The 16125-nt window shown below is 47.5% G+C and overlaps 1 protein-coding gene across 3 annotated transcripts in view; it reads right to left on the bottom strand.

The window, feature by feature from the left end:
• LOC119978853 (ras association domain-containing protein 8-like) overlaps positions 1-15815 on the bottom strand; it is a 150866-nt gene extending 135051 nt beyond the window's left edge. For 2 of the 3 annotated variants that reach the window (XM_038820748.1, XM_038820750.1), the window contains exon 1: positions 15328-15810. The gene's annotated coding sequence lies outside the window, so the exon portion shown is untranslated. Of the gene's footprint in view, positions 1-15327 lie in introns of all 3 variants that reach the window. The other variant, XM_038820749.1, reaches the window with a different exon arrangement.
• Positions 15816-16125: the final 310 nt, after the last annotated feature.

The following is a 16125-nucleotide window of genomic DNA, read 5'->3' as shown; positions in this document are numbered from 1 at the left end:
TCTTGAATTTGATCTTCCAAAATGATTCACCTCGCATTTGCCTGGATTGAACTCCATCTGCCATTTCTCTGCCCAACTCTCCAATCTATCTATATTTTGATGTATTCTCTGACAGTCCTCCTCGCTATCTGCAACTCCACCAATCTTAGTATCATCTGCAAACTTGCTAATCAGACCACCTATACCTTCCTCCAGGTCATTTATGTAGATCACAAACAGCAGTGGTCCGAGCACGGATCCCTGTGGAACACCACTAGTCACCCTTCTCCATTTTGAGACACTCCCTTCCACCACTACTCTCTGTCTCCTGTTACCCAGCCAGTTCTTTATCCATCTAGCTAGTACACCCTGAACCCCATACAACTTCACTTTTTCCATGAATCTGCCATGGGAAACCTTATCAAACGCCTTGCTAAAGTCCATGGAGATGACATCTACAGCCCTTCCCTCATCAATTAACTTTGTCACTTCCTCAAAGAATTCTATTAGGTTTGTAAGACATGACCTTCCCTGCACAAAACCATGCTGTCTATCACCGATAAGTCTATTTTCTTCCAAAGGTGAATAGATCCTATCCCTCAGTATCTTCTCCAACAGTTTGCCTACCACTGACGTTAAGCTCACAGGTCTATAATTCCCTGGATTTTCCCAGCTACCCTTCTTAAACAAAGGGACATCATTAGCAATTCTCCAGTCCTCCGGGACCTCACCCGTGCTCAAGGATGCTGCAAAGATATCTGTTAAGGCCCCAGCTATTTCGACCCTCGCTTCCCTCAGTAACCTGGGATAGGTCCCAACCGGTCCTGGGGACTTGTCCACCTTAATGTCTTTTAGAATACCCAAAATGTCCCCCTTCCGTATGACAACTTGACCTAGAGTATTTAAACATCCATCCCTAGCCTCAACATCCGTCTTGTCCCTCTCCTTTGTGAATACCGATGCAAAGTACTCATTAAGAATCTCACCCATTTCCTCTGAGTCCACGCATAAATTCCCTCTTTTGTCTTTGAGTGGGCCAATCCTTTCTCTAGTTACCCTCTTGCTCCTTACATACGAATAAAAGGCTTTGGGATTTTCCTTAACCCTGTTAGCCAAAGATATTTCATGACCCCTTTTAGCCCTCTTTATTGCGCGTTTGAGATTCGTCCTACTTTCCCGATATTCCTCCAAAGCTTCATCAGTTTTGAGTTGCCTCGATCTTATGAATGCTTCCTTTTTCATCTTAGCTAGTCTCACAATTTCACCCGTCATCCATGGTTCCCTAATCTTGCCATTTCTGTCTCTCATTTTCACAGGAACATGTCTGTCCTGCACTCTAATCAACCTTTCCTTAAAAGACTCCCACATTTCAAATGTGGATTTACCCTTAAACAGCTGCTCCCAATCCACATTCCCTAGCTCCTGCCGAATTTTGTTATACTCTGCCTTTCCCCAATTTAGTACTCTTCCTTTCGGACCACTCTTGTCCTTGTCCATGAGTATTCTAAAACTTACGGAATTGTGATCGCTATTCCCAAAGTAATCACCGACTGAAACATCAACCACCTGGCTGGGCTCATTCCCCAATACCAGGTCCAGTATGGCCCCTTCCCGAGTTGGACTATTTACATACTGCTCTAAAAAACTCTCCTGGATGCTCCTTACAAACTCTGCTCCATCTACACCTCCAACACTACACGAATCCCATTCAATGTTGGGGAAGTTAAAATCTCCCATCACAACCACCCTATTGCTCTGACATTTTTCTATAATCTGTCTACATATTTGTACCTCTACTTCATGCTCGCTTTTGGGAGGCCTGCAGTAAAATCCCAACAATGTTACTGCACCCTTCCTATTTCTTAGCTCCACCCATATTGCCTCAGTAATAAGCCGACAAATCTCATTTCATATTGAAATGAGACCTGCGTCCTCTTCATGCAACCACCAGAGTTACCTAAAGGCAGGGTCTATTAGGAAAGAGCTATTGTTCTCTAGCACTCAAGTTGGAATTGGGGTTTTAATTATTTAATATATCAAACTTCTTGTTTAATGGACTGCACCAAATATAAAGGGGATGCAGGTAGCACTGTGATTTTGTTGGAGAAGAGAACTGAACACAGTAAATTTGGAGTCAAAGAAGTCAAGACCTGTTTCCTAGTTCTTATTATAGTGTTATATCGGAGCTTAACAACCAATTAAAAAAAAAAAATTTTTTTTTAGAGTATCCAATTAATTTTTTCCAATTAAGGGGCAATTTAGCGTGGCCAATCCACCTAGCCTGCACATTTTTGGATTGTGGGGGCAAAACCCACCCAGACACGGGGAGAATGTGCAAACTCCACACGGACAGTGACCCAGAGCCAGAATCGAACCTGGGACCCCGGCGCCGTGAGGCAGCAGTGCTAACCACTGTGCCACCGTGCTGCCCCTTAACAACCCATTTAACAGTAGTTTTAACTCCATAGGACCCTCCCTAGTTCTTTTACTACCATTACTATTTTAGAACCAAAACAATGGTTGCAATGATGTGAACTTTAGACCCCTAGAATCTGTCTAAGGAGCACATTGAAAATGAGAGAGAGCGAGAGAGTGTGGGTGGTATTTTACTGCAGCCCGATTCTATTAATTTATTAAAATGTTTAACGCTAATTGTATTGTTGCTGGAATCCTGTATCTGAGCTTCCTCAGTGGTCCAAGAACCCTGCTTCTTCTCAAAATCATCTTTTGTTGAGAGGTGTGGGGTGGGGGAATTTTCATTCCTGCTCTGTTTCAATTAATTAGGTCCCAAATTCTGGAATTCCTTCTCTACATCGCTCCATCTTCGGCCTTCCTACTTTGCTTTCCTCTTTTTTTTTTACCTTTTTAAATTTAGAGTCCCCAATTTTCCAGTTAAGGGGCAATTTAGCGTGGCCAATCCACCTACCCTGCACATCCTTGGATTGTGGGGGTGAAACACACGCAGAACGCAAAAACTCCACACGGCCAGTGAGCCAGGGCCAGGATTCGAACCCGGGTCCTCAGCGCCGCAATCCCAGTGCTAACCACTGCACCACATGTCACCCATTGCTTTCCTCTTTAACAAGTCTTACAACACCAGGTTAAAGTCCAACAGGTTTGTTTCAAACACGAGCTTTCGGAGCACGGCTCCTTCTTCACCTGAAGAAGGAGCCGTGCTCCGAAAGCTCGTGTTTGAAACAAACCTGTTGGACTTTAACCTGGTGTTGTAAGACTTCTTACTGTGCTCACCCCAGTCCAACGCCGGCATCTCCACATCATGGTTTCCTCTTTAAGGCACTGCTTTGACCAAGCTTTTGGTCATTTGACTTATTATCTCCTGATGGCGTTTCGCTCTACACTGGCAATGACCATCTCTATGACGAGAGAATCAAACCAGTGCCCCTTGACATTCAATTACCATCAATGAATCCCACACTATCAATACCCTGAGGGCAAGGCAGCACGGTGGCGCAATGAGTTAGCACTACGGCCTCATGGCGCCGAGGTCCCAGGTTCGATCCCGGCTCTGGGTCACTATCCGTGTGAAGTTTGCACATTCTCCCCATGTTTGCGTGGGTTTTGCCCCCACAACCCAAAAGATGTGCAAGCTAGGGGATTGGCCATGCTAAATTGCCCCTTAATTGATAAAAATGAATTGGGTACTGTAAATTTAGAAAAAAAAAGAATAAAAAAAAATCAGTACCCTGAGGGCCACCATTAACTAGAAACTGAACTGGACTAGCCATATAAACACTGTGACTACAAGAGCAGGGCAGAGGCTAGGAATCCTGCGCCGAGTAACTCACCTCCTGATCCCCCTGCCCCCCATCCTCAAGCGTATCCACAATCTATAAGCCCCAAGTCAGGAGTGTGATGGAATAGAGCAACATGGTGATGCAGTGGTTAACACTGCCTCACGGCACTGAGGACGTGGGTTCAATACTGGCTCCGGGTCACTGTCCGTGTGGAGTTTGCACATTCTCCCCATGTCTGTGTGGGTCTCACCCCCACAATCTAAAGATGTGTGGGTAGATGGATTGGCCATGCTAAATTGCCCATTAAGTGGGCAATAATTGGATATTTTAAATTTATTTTTTAAAAAGGAGTGTGACGGAATAGTCTCCATTTGTCTGGATGAGCACAGCTCCAAGATGCTGGACACCATAGAAGACCACTTTTTAAAATAAATTTAGAGTAGCCAATTATTTTTTTTCATTTAAGGGGCAATTTAGCGTGGCCAATCCACCTAACCTGCACATCTTTGGGTTGTGGAGGTGGAACCCACGCAAGCACGGGGAGAATGTGCAAACTCTACACAGACAGTGACCCAGGGCCAGGAATCGAACCCAGGTCCTCAGTGCTGCAGTCTCAGTGCTAACCCCTGCGCCGCATTCCGCCACAAAGCTGCCCACTTGATTGGTATCCCATCAAGATACATTCACTCCCTCCACTACTGACGCACAGTAGCAACTGTGTGTACGATCCACAAAATGCACTGCAGGAATTCACCAAGGCTCCTCAGACAGCACCTTCCAAACCCACAACGGTTACCATCTAGAAAACAAGCGAAGAAGACTCAACCAATTCTAAGCCACTCAACATCCTGACTTGGAAATATATCGCGTTCCTTCACTGTCGTTGGGTCAAGATTCTGGAACACCTACCCTAACAGGACTGTGGGGGTACCTACACCACATGGACTGCAGTGGTTCAAGAAGGCAGCTCACCACCACCTCAAGGGTGGTTAGGGATGGGCAATAAATACTGGCCCCCGTAGGCGGCATGGTGGCACAGTGGTTAGCACTACTGCCTCACAGCGCAAGAATCCTGGGTTCAATTCTAGCCTTGGGTGACTGTGAAGAGTTTGCATGTTCTCCCTGTATCTGCGTGGGTTTCCTCCAGGTACTCCAGTTTCCTCCCACAGTCCAAAGATGTGCAGGTTAGGTGTATTGGCGATGCTAAAATTGCCCTTTAGTGTCTAAAGATATGTGGGATAGATTAAGGGGCTATTGGGATAGTGGGAGGGAGTGGACTTGGGTGGAGGTCTCTTTCAGAGGGTCAGTGCAGACTCAATGGGTTAAATGTAGGGATTCTATGATTTTAATCTATGATGCAGCCAGCGACGCCCGCATCCCATGGATGAATAAAAGAAAAATATAGCTCAATGTCACTGGATGGGATTCTCTGAGCCCGCGCCTGCTCAGTAAATCAGTGTTGACGCCGAGACGGCCTGTCACACCAGTCTGACGCTGGGACATGATTCTCGCGTGCCACTTGGGGGCCGTTGAAAGAGGCGATTCTCTGCGGTCGACTGGCCGAGTTCTGGCTGAGTTCCGCTGGTGTGGTTCCCGTATGGTTCCACCCAGCAGGAGCTCGGACTTGCGACCGCGGTGGCAGTCCTGGTGGGGGGGTGGGGGGATCAGACTCAGGGGGGGGGGCATTCACGACGGCCAGGCCTGCGATTGGGGGTCACCGATCGGTGGGTGCCCGCGATCCAGGGGGGGCCTACCTTCTTCCGTGCCAGCCCGCTGTGTGGCTCTGCCATGTTGTGCGGCGCTGGCGCACAAGTGGCCGCCGTGTGCATGTGCGGACCCGCGGCCGACCACCGCATGCATGCGCGGACTCGCGGCGAGCAGTGCAGGGCCGCGTACGTCAGCTGGAGCTGGCCCCCTGTGGGCAACAGAATTGCTGGGCCAAGAAGCCCGTCGACGCCCGCATGAAACACTCCGGTGTTTACGCCGGCGTCAACACTTAGCAGCATTTTCAGAGAATCCCGGCCACTGTTTCTTTCATAACATTTCTTGAAGCACCTGACATTGAATTTCATTAAATGGATTCTATCAATTGCTGTTTTTGTTATTGTTATAGGGGTCTACTCATGGAACCAGATAGATCATGCTTGACTAGTTCTGATTTAAAATAGCAGTTGAGGTCCTCTTCAGATCATGGGACCCCAGTTTCTACATCCCATTGGGCCTATTGTCTGAAACAAGCAACATTTTGGAAACCTGGTGGTGGCCCCTTTCGAAATGGTACCAATCCCCTGGCCATTTTAACTGCCAAATTCATTTTAATATTATTACCTGACATTTCTTGCTGTCATTGTCATTTTCATACAAAGAATTGCTGTTAATTTTTGGACAGCCTAGAATTTGTGGCTAACACATCTGCACAGCTTTAGGGGCCACGAGGGCAGTTTTGAGGATTATTGTGTTCAAGCGGAAATTAAAGGGAAGAGGTTAATTAAAGGGGAGTGCCAGAATAGGTGAACAAAAATTTTGAAAGCCTTTGGAAATGGCCAGAATGTAACTGTTTAAGAGCATTTGTCAAGTCTGAGGAGAAAATTGACTAAATATCGACGGACAAAAGAAGCCTAAAGGTTTAGGCAGGAGCCTGCAGGCAGACAGAAGCTTGCAATTATATAGGGCCTTTGACATACAATGTCCCTAAGTGCTTCACAGAAGCATTCTTAAAGAAATAATTTGTTATGAGCCACGTAAGGAGATCTTAGCACAGGTGGCCAAAAGGATGGTTAAAGAGAGAGGGCTGGATTCTCCATTTCTGCGGCACCAATGGAGAATTTGTGGTGCTCCACAATGGGAAAATCGGTGCAAATCCCTCGTCGGTACCGGTGCCACGTGGAACACCTGTGGATTGCGCGGAGAATCGGCGAGTCCCGGGCCGCGCATGCACAGGACTGACAGGTTGCAGCTGCGAACGCCTACGTCCCCACCGGTCGCCCCGGAAAACATGGTGCCGGTCATGCTTGACTGCATACCCACCCACCCCGTCCCCACAGCCCATACCCTGGCCATCCCCCACCACTCGCAGAAGCCCGCCCCCCCCCCCCGGCCAGCAGCCAGGATCCCGGCTGAATGTGGCGGCACTGGACACTGTCTGCAGCCGACAATGCTAGGTTCCTGACCACTGAGACAACACATGGCGCGCACTGTCAAGAACTCAGCCCATCGGGGGTAGAGCATTGCGGGTGGGCCAGCTGATGATTCGGCAACGGTGTTGCGACTGCGCGTGGCACGTGTCCCGATGACGCCGATTTGGAAGGAGCTGAGCATTGCCAATGGGAGCCTGCCCCCATTCCGCCGTCGGACCTCATTCTCCGCCCAATTTCCAATCCCGATTTTGGCATCGGGTTACGGAGAATCCTGCCCTGGGTTTTTGGTCGCCACGGTGGCGCAGCGGTTAGCACTGCTGCCTCACGGCGCCATGGACCCCGGTTCATCCCGGCCCCGGGTTACTGTCCGTGAGGAGTTTTCACATTCTTCTCATGTCTGCGTGGGTCTCACCCCCACAACCCAAAAATTAGGGCAGCACGTTAGCACAGTGGTTAGCACTATTGCTTCACAGCGCCAGGGTTCCAGGTTCCATTCCCGCTTAGGCCACTGTCTCTGTGGAGTCTACACGCTCTCCCCGTGACTGTGTGCGTTTCCTCCGGGTGCTCCCGTTTCCTCCCAGAAGTCCCGAAAGACGTGCTTGTTAGGTGAATTGGACATTCTGAATTCTCCCTCAGTGTACCCGAACAGGCGCCAGAGCGTGGCGACGAGAGGATTTTCACAGTAACTTCATTGCAGTGTTAATGTAAGCCTACCTGTGACAATAACAAGAATAGATTATTAGATGTGCAGGGTAGGTGAATTGGTCATGCTACATTGCCCCTTAATTGGAATTTAGAGTAGCCAATTATTTTCTTTTCCAATTAAGGGGCAATTTCGCTAGGCCAATTCACCTAACCTGCACATCTTTGGGTTGTAGGGGTGAAATCGACACAGACATGGGGAGAATGTGCAAACTCCACATGGACAGTGACCCAGGGCTGGGATTCGAAACCGGATCCTCAGCGCCGCAGTCCCAGTGCTAACCACTGCGCCACATTCTGCCCTAATTGGAAATTTTTTTTAAAGAGGTTTTCAGGTGCATCTTAAAGAAGGGACAAGATGGAGAGGCAGAAAGGTTTAGAGGGAATTGCAGAGTTCAGGGCTTAGCTGCAGGGCGAGAGAAGATTACAGAGAAAGGGAGGGGTGAGGCCACGGACATTCTCCCCGTGTCTGCGTGGGTTTCACCCCCACAACCCATAGATGTGCAGGGTAGGTGGATTGGCCACGCTAAATTGTCCTTTCAGTAGTTTCCACTTCTTCGTCAGTTGGTCCGTCGCTAGTCTGTGCCCTACGCAAAAGTCCCTGACCGTCAGTGTGCCTCCTCACGTCTCCACCTTTTGAAGGTGGTGTCTAGCATGGCTGGGGGGAATTTGTGATTGCTGCAGCTGGGGGCCATGGGGGATATCTTGGTTATCCCAAAGTGCTGTCTCATTTCGACCCACGTTCTCAGCGTGGTCTCTGCCACTAGGCTCGTTGTGTGTCTTGTTCAGGGGGATGGGAGTGCTGCCGTAGCCAGGGCCTGGAGGATCGTTCCTTTACAGGAGGCCTCCTCCATCTGAACCCAATCTGAGTCAGGTTTGTGTACCCATTCCCTCACTCTTTCTGTAGTTGCTGCCCAATGGTAGTATTGTAGGATAGGTAAAGCCAAGCCACTTTGATATTCCTTCTTTGCAGTGTCGATTTGGGAATTCTCGGGTTCTTAAACCCCCCCCACACAAACGCCATGATTGGACCATCTAAATTTTGGGAAAAGGCCTTGGGGATGAAGACCAGTATGGATCTAAACAGGAAGAGGAACCTTGGCAGTACGTTCATCTTGATCGTCTGCACTCTCCCTGGATAGGTTATGGGATATGGTAGAGGAGTGTACGTTTCAGAGGGTCAGTGCAGACTCAATGGGCCGAATAGCCTCCTTCTGCACTGTTGGAATTCTATGATTTCACTTTACCAGATATTAAATATTAAAAATGGAGGGAATGTTTGTTTGGCTGACAGTCAAGCATCATCCAATTGGGTCATGAGTCTTTTTACTTTCTTTTTTTTTTCTTTTTAAAAATAAATTTAGGGTATCCAATTCATTTTTAAGGGGCAATTTAGCGTGGCCAATTCACCTACCCTGCACATTTTTTGGGTTGTCGGGGCGAAACCCACGCAAACACGGGAAGAATGTGCAAACTCCACACGGACAGTGACCCAGAGCCAGGATCGAACCTGGGACCTCAGCGCCGTGAGGTAACCGTGCTAACCACTTGCTGTCCAGTCTTTTCACTTTCTAATCGCTGCAGGAAGGCATGGGGTCACCAGAGTACGGTGTAGTGATCTGTGTATCTGCTGGTATGTAAAGGGTTAACAACTGTACCATAGTGTTAGACAACCACTAGATGGCAGCACCAAACCCGTGTATATAAACTGAACTCAGAAGATCTCCCCCCCCCTCTTTGAACCAGGTGTGACTAGGTAGCAGAGAGTTAGCGAGATATAGCTTAGTTGGCATGTGTAGTTAAACGTTATTAATACTTCTGATTTACTTTATCATCAGTCATAGTTGTGAAGAGTGAACAAACTCGTTAGTATTTATATTTGTTACTCATTAAATGTTATTTGCTTAAATTGAAGACTGATACTTTTATTGAACTACAACCATCAGACCATTCTGGAGGTAAGCAAAAGAGTAACGATGTATTACAATCACGTAATATAACACACGGGGGCATATGTTGTGATAAAACCTCCAGGAATACATTTAAACACAGTTGGGAACCCTACCTTTAAGCCACACTGTGTGCACTGGGTCCATAGAACCATATAATCCCTACAGTGCAGAAGGAGGTCATTTGGCCCATTGAGCCTGCACCAATCCTCTGAAAGACCACTCTACCTTGGTCCACTCCGCTGCCCTATCCCCGTACCCCACAATGGGAAAATCGGTGCAAATCCCTCACCGGTACCGGCGCCGTGTGGAACACCTGTGGATTGCGCGGAGAATCGGCGGGTCCCAGGCCGTGCATGCACAGGACTGACAAGTTGCAGCTGCGCATGCCCACCGATCACTCCGGAAAACATGTTGCCGGCCAAGCGCATCCCTGGACACTAAAGGACAGTTTACCATGGCCCATTCACCACCTAACTTGCACATCTTTTGACTGTGGGAGGAAACCGGAGCACCAAGAAGAAACCCACGCAGACATGGGGAGAAAGTGTAAACTCAATGCAGACAGCCGCCCGAGGCTCGAATTGCTCTCGGGTCCCTGGCACTGTGTGCACGTGTGCTAACCACTGTGTCGTTGTGCCGCCCTGTGCTGCCCATTTGATGCAGATCTCCTGAATTCTCCCCATTTAAACTATTGGATGGATTCTGAGCAGTGATGCAACACAGGTTGAGCAGGAGTGTTCCATAATGTAACTGGGCCATCAAAGTGACAGACCTGTTTTAAAGATGCTGTGGAAAAGAGCCTGCAACTTCCAGGTGCAGCTGGTGTTGTCTGCAGACATGCATGAACCTGCGGCGGGTGACATCAACATAAAGGAACTGACCATCGTTAACACAATGCCATCTTCTCATGGGTCTTACAATCACCAGGAAAAAAATGGAATAATTTCCATTAATACAGGTCCTTTTGTGAACTCAGAATGCCCTCAAAGCATGTCAGAGCCAATGAAGTACTTTTGAAATGGCTGTTGCAATGTAAAATTCACAATGCAGATCACAAGATACTGAAAGATGAGCAAGGTCATTCAACACATCTTAATTGAACCATTCAGAATGACCCAAATGCCCTCCCATTAATGAAACTAATTGTCTTTTAAATGATTCCAAGCCTTAGTGTCTCCATGCATTGATCAGTCTCAGATTGAAGATCTGACACTAAGGGACAGTTTCTGACATGACTGCTAACATTAACATTTAATAGTTTGACTGTGTCTGTTCCTAATCTCATGTTAAAGTCCTTAAGTACAATGAATGATCCATTTTCATATAATTCACCAAGTTAACACTTGTCCGCCAAGACTGGGGACCACCCACCCCTGCTGCTTTTCCCTTTTCCTTTCCATGTTGTGTCAGTGAGGACCAGGGCTAGTGAACTGCTCAGGAACCAGTTCTAAAAAACAGTGCAAGTTATCCAAAACGGGTTCATTAACAAAGCAAACAAGAGGGCAGCACAGTGGCGCAGTGGTTCGTACTGCGGCCTCACGGCGCCGAGGTCCCAGGTTCGATCCCAGCTCTGGGTCACTGTCCGTGTGGAGTTTGCGCATTCACCCCGTGTTTGTGTGGGTTTTGCCCCCGCAACCCAAAAGATGTGCAGGGTAGATGGATTGTCCACGCTAAATTGCTCCTTAATTGGAAAAAGTAATTGGGTATTCTAAAACAAAACCAACAAGTTGGATAGCACCGATGACCAGAAGCAACTGGTCTGTGATGTCTGCTAAAACAAAACCCATGAGAGAATTAATACCTATTATAGGGTTTGGTTAGCTCAGTTGGCTGGACGGCTGGTTTGTGATGCACAGAGATGCCAATAGCATGTGTTCAATTCCCGTACAAACTGAGATTATCCATGAAGGCCCCAGTTTCTCAACCCTGCTCCTCGCCTGGAAAGTGGTGAACAGGCAGCACGGTGGCACAGTGGTTAGCATTGCTTTTTTTTTTTTTTTTATAAATTTAGAGTAGCCAATTATTTTTTTCCAATTAAATGGCAATTTAGCGTGGCCAATCCACCTAACCTGCACATCTTTGGGTTGTGGGGGTGAAACCCACGCAGACATGGGGAGAATGTGCAAACTCCACACGGACAGTGACCCAGGGCCGGGATTCGAACCCGGGTCCTCAGCACCGCAGTCCCAGTGGTTAGCATTGCTGACTCACGGCGCCGAGGTGCCAGGTTGGGTCCCGGCTCTGGGTCACTGTCTGTGTGGAGTTTGCACATTCTCCCCGTGTTTGCGTGGGTTTCGCCCCCACAACCCAAAGATGTGCAGGGTAGGTGGATTGGCCATCCTAAATTGCCCCCTAATTGGAAAAAGTGAATTGGGTACTCTAAATTTATTTTAAAAATAAAAAATTTAAAATAGAGTGCCCAATTCACCTCGGCACTGCGAGACAGAACTGCACCACCGTGCTGCCCTAATTACAGTTCAATCCAAACGCTAATGTGGCCAGTTATTCTGTTAGATCCCTAATCTCCTTTAACAATCATAATCCAAGGGTACGGAAGCGGATTGTAAAATCTCTTTGAAACTAGCTCCAAGTTCAGCACTGACCAGGAATCAAACCTGGGCATTTACCAGGCTCCCATTAGCTCACGAGACGTACGAGGGGAAAATTGATGCTGTGCAGCCGTCTGTCAGGTTAGCAACCGCTGATACTTTCTAACAGTCTGCAGGAATGTGGATAACACACCAGACTCACTGGACTGCAGAGTCTGATAACTAACATCAAGGAGATTTCACTTCAGGACAGATCATTGTAGATAATTTAATTGAAAGCAATGGGTGTATATTTGTTAAAATATATAACAAAATACCTGTTATTCACTGTTAAGCATACAGTATTTAATCACAATAATATATACAGGGCCTAGCATATAAACCTGTCATTCACTACAACATACACAGGGCAGTTTATTCCCTTTGATATCTCTAGGGTCTAGATTCACCAAAAAATGCACTAGCCATAATAGATATATAAACTGTTATTCACTGTGATGTATGGAGAGTTTGTCATTCACTATAATATCTGCAGGGCTTGTCATTCACTGTAATATACACAGATTCTGTTGTTCACTGGAATATATACAGAGGCTGTCATTCACTGTAATCATAGAATACAGAGCAGGAGGCCATTCATCCCATCAAGTCTGCAAAGTCTGAAAGAACAGCCTATCCAGAGCCGCTTCTACCCCCCCCCCCCCCATTAAGGGGAAATTTAGCGTGGCCAATCCACCTAACCTGCACAACTTTGGAATGTGGGCAGCACGGTGGCCTAGTGGTTAGCACAGCTGCCTCATGGCGCCGAGGTCCCGGGTTCGATCCCGGCTCTGGGTCACTGTCCGTGTGGAGTTTGCACATTCTCCCCGTGTCTGCGTGGGTTTCGCCCCCACAACCCAAAAAAATGTGTAGAGTAGGTGGTTTGGCCACACTAAATTGCCCCTTAATTGGAAAAAAATAATTGGGTAATCTAAATTTATTTTAAAAAAAACTTTGGAATGTGGGAGGAAATCGAAGCATCTGGAGGAAACCCACGCAGACGCGGGGAGAATGTGCAAACTCCACACAGTCACCCAAGGTCAGATTTGAACCCGGGTCCCTGGCGCTGTGAGGCAGCAGTGCTAACCACTGAGCCACCGTACACAGGTTCTATTCTTTACTAGAATATAAACAGAGTCTATCATTCACTGTAATACACACAGGCCCTGTTATTCACCACCTAATATTATAGAGGGTCTGTCATTCACTGTAATAGCCACAGTCCCACAACAAGAGGTTGGCCATTTAGGACTGAGATGAGGACGGATTTCTTAAGTCCGAGGGGTGATGAAGCTTTGGAATTCTTTACCTAGAGGAAGCTCAGTCATTCAGCATCTTCAAGATAGTAAAGGTATCAAGGGTTATGGGATAGCGCAAGAAAATGACATTAAAGTGAACGGATCAGCAGGGTAGCATGGTGGTTAGCATAAATGCTTCACAGCTCCAGGGTCCCAGGTTCGATTCCCGGCTGGGTCACTGTCTGTGTGGAGTCTGCACGTCCTCCCCCTGTGTGCGTGGGTTTCCTCCGGGTGCTCCGGTTTCCTCCCACAGTCCAAAGATGTGCGGGTTAGGTGGATTGGCCATGCTAAATTGCCCGTAGTGTCCTAATAAAAGTAAGGTTAAGGGGGGGTTGTTGGGTTACAGGTATAGGGTGGATACGTGGGTTTGAGTAGGGTGATCATGGCTCGGCACAACATTGAGGGCCGAAGGGCCTGTTCTGTGCTGTACTGTTCTATGTTCTATGAATGGCAGACGAGGCTCAAGGGACCCACTGACCTAATCCTGCTCCTATGTTCCAGGCTTAAATTTACAATGCAATACTGAGGGAGTGCTGCATTGCTCATTTTAGGATTAGACCTTAAATTAAGGCTCTGTCTGCCCTCTTGGGTAAGATCCCATTGCAATATTTGGAAGGACAACAGGAGAAAGCGGGGATGAGGGTGGGGGGAAGGAGACAGTCCTTCCGATGGGCACAGGGGGCCCCCAAATAAAGTAATGCACCCATTGCTTCAGATCGAAGATGGCGCCGGGGTGAGGTGACTTTTTGCAAGCTATGCCCAGCATACCCTCTAATTCTATCTTTTACTCTCGTTCTATGCTTCTAAAACTTCATTCTAACACTTTTATATTCTACAGTCTCTCCTTCTTTCCCTATGTACGGTATGCATTGTTTGTACAGCATGCAAGAAAAATACTTTTCACTGTATACTAATACATCTGACAATAATAAATCAAATCAAAAAAATCAAATCGTTGTCTGACATCAGCCCACCCAGTAAAAGCTGTTGGGCTACTTACTTGGTTTGGGGCTCTGACTGGACAGGTAAAGTAGTGAAGGGGGAAGGGGTGCGGGATGAGTCAATTAGGCCCAATGTGCCCAACAGCTAGTGCAATAAAATTGGAGATAGGTTGTGGTGGGTGGGTAGGTGGCAGAAAGACCCCACCCCACCGCCTTCAAATCCACTGGGGGATGCAGTAAATTTCACCCGAAGATAATGACACGGTAAAATCGATTCAGCGTGTTTCGCAACCCAGAAACAGCAGACCCAGTCAATTTGATGACTGCTTGTAAGACCCTCAAGGAAACAGATTCCCACGACTGCCAGATCAAAGTAAGTAGGATTGCTCACTTCCAAAGCAGGCAGCACAGGAGGACCTCCATATCTACACCCATGATCGATGAAGCGCCCAACTGCTTCTCCGATTTCACAAAAATAAGGCCCAACTAGCTCTCCCTCCCATCGACGCCAATCACCTGATTACTAACTGCCACCTAAATGGCTCCGCTACCCGCATAACGTGGTGCCAATCCAGTCCCCTCCCCTTGGGTCTGTCACTGACCTCCACGAACCGTCGCTTCCCGAAGCCATAACGTGGAACTCAGACAGTGCCCCACTGCTTTCCCAATGAATGAACACAGAACTTAGACTGTTATACCATTTTCCAATAACACAGAATGTGGTTGCAGCATACTGTGCTGCAGTGCATGTTTATACGAGTGACCAGTGTCGTATGGCCATTCTAACTGTGCCTTCTCAACCTTGCTAAGCACTTCATTAGAAAATTAGGCATTCTGAAGTCACTGATATATTGACGTTAGTCCGAGTAGAAATATGAAATGTGAAATCTTGTTCAGTCTGCACTCCAGTATATCTCTTCTTGTGGTGCTGTTTACTGAGAGCAGACTTCATGCATATTTGCATTCTGTACTTACCAGTGCGACGGTTGGTCCCAAAAGAGATTTCTTCCCAATATCACACAGTCCAGCTAGTTCACAGAGAGGGAAGGCTGAGGCAGCTTGCTGGCCTCTGTGTGGGGCTCCCAGTGACTGCAGGTGTTTCCGACTGTTCCACACTGATTGCTGTCAGGAATCCTCGATGCAGCCGTCAGAATCCCAGTTTACAGCCACGAGCTGTGGCAGACACCAGGCCCCCTTTAGTCATTAAGAACCTATGCCACCAACTCAGCTCTCCCTATTCTGTGGAGCAAGGTGTCCGTTTAGAAGCTGATATTCAGTGAAAAGAGAACTATTTGACTGTTGTGCCTGGGGCTGGGACAGGGGTGGTTTGCTGGCTTTAAGCCAGTTGCAGGCACTCAATCCAGTGACAGTGGTGGGTTGGCCCACAACAGTAATTAGCAGGAATTACAGACTGGGAGTGCTCCCGGCTGCAGCCTAAAGAGAAAATAAATGGCTTTAACCCATTAAACAATCTGACAGTGCTTTATCAGTAAAGTGAGGAGTCTGTGCTGGTCACATCCTTTAACTCTTTCTGCCCTGAAGCTTTCTGCCACACAGCACAACATCAGGAAAAAAAGCTTTCTAATAACTTTGTTCATTATTTAAGGGCACAGACTTCTTGTGTTAGCTGAGGCTCCACGGGTCTCGTGGGTTCAAATCCAGATACTTCAGCACTAAATCTAAGTTGGCTCTGCAGGGTAGTACTGAGGGGAATGCTGCATTGTAAGAAAGAGCTTCTTTCAAATGAAATGTTAAACAGAGATAAAAACAGAA

The sequence above is a fragment of the Scyliorhinus canicula genome, chromosome 15 (genome assembly GCF_902713615.1).
Source record: "Scyliorhinus canicula chromosome 15, sScyCan1.1, whole genome shotgun sequence".
Classification (NCBI taxonomy): domain Eukaryota; kingdom Metazoa; phylum Chordata; class Chondrichthyes; order Carcharhiniformes; family Scyliorhinidae; genus Scyliorhinus; species Scyliorhinus canicula.
Note: the sequence above shows the minus strand (reverse complement) of the source record. Positions and strands in the feature narration are given on the sequence as shown.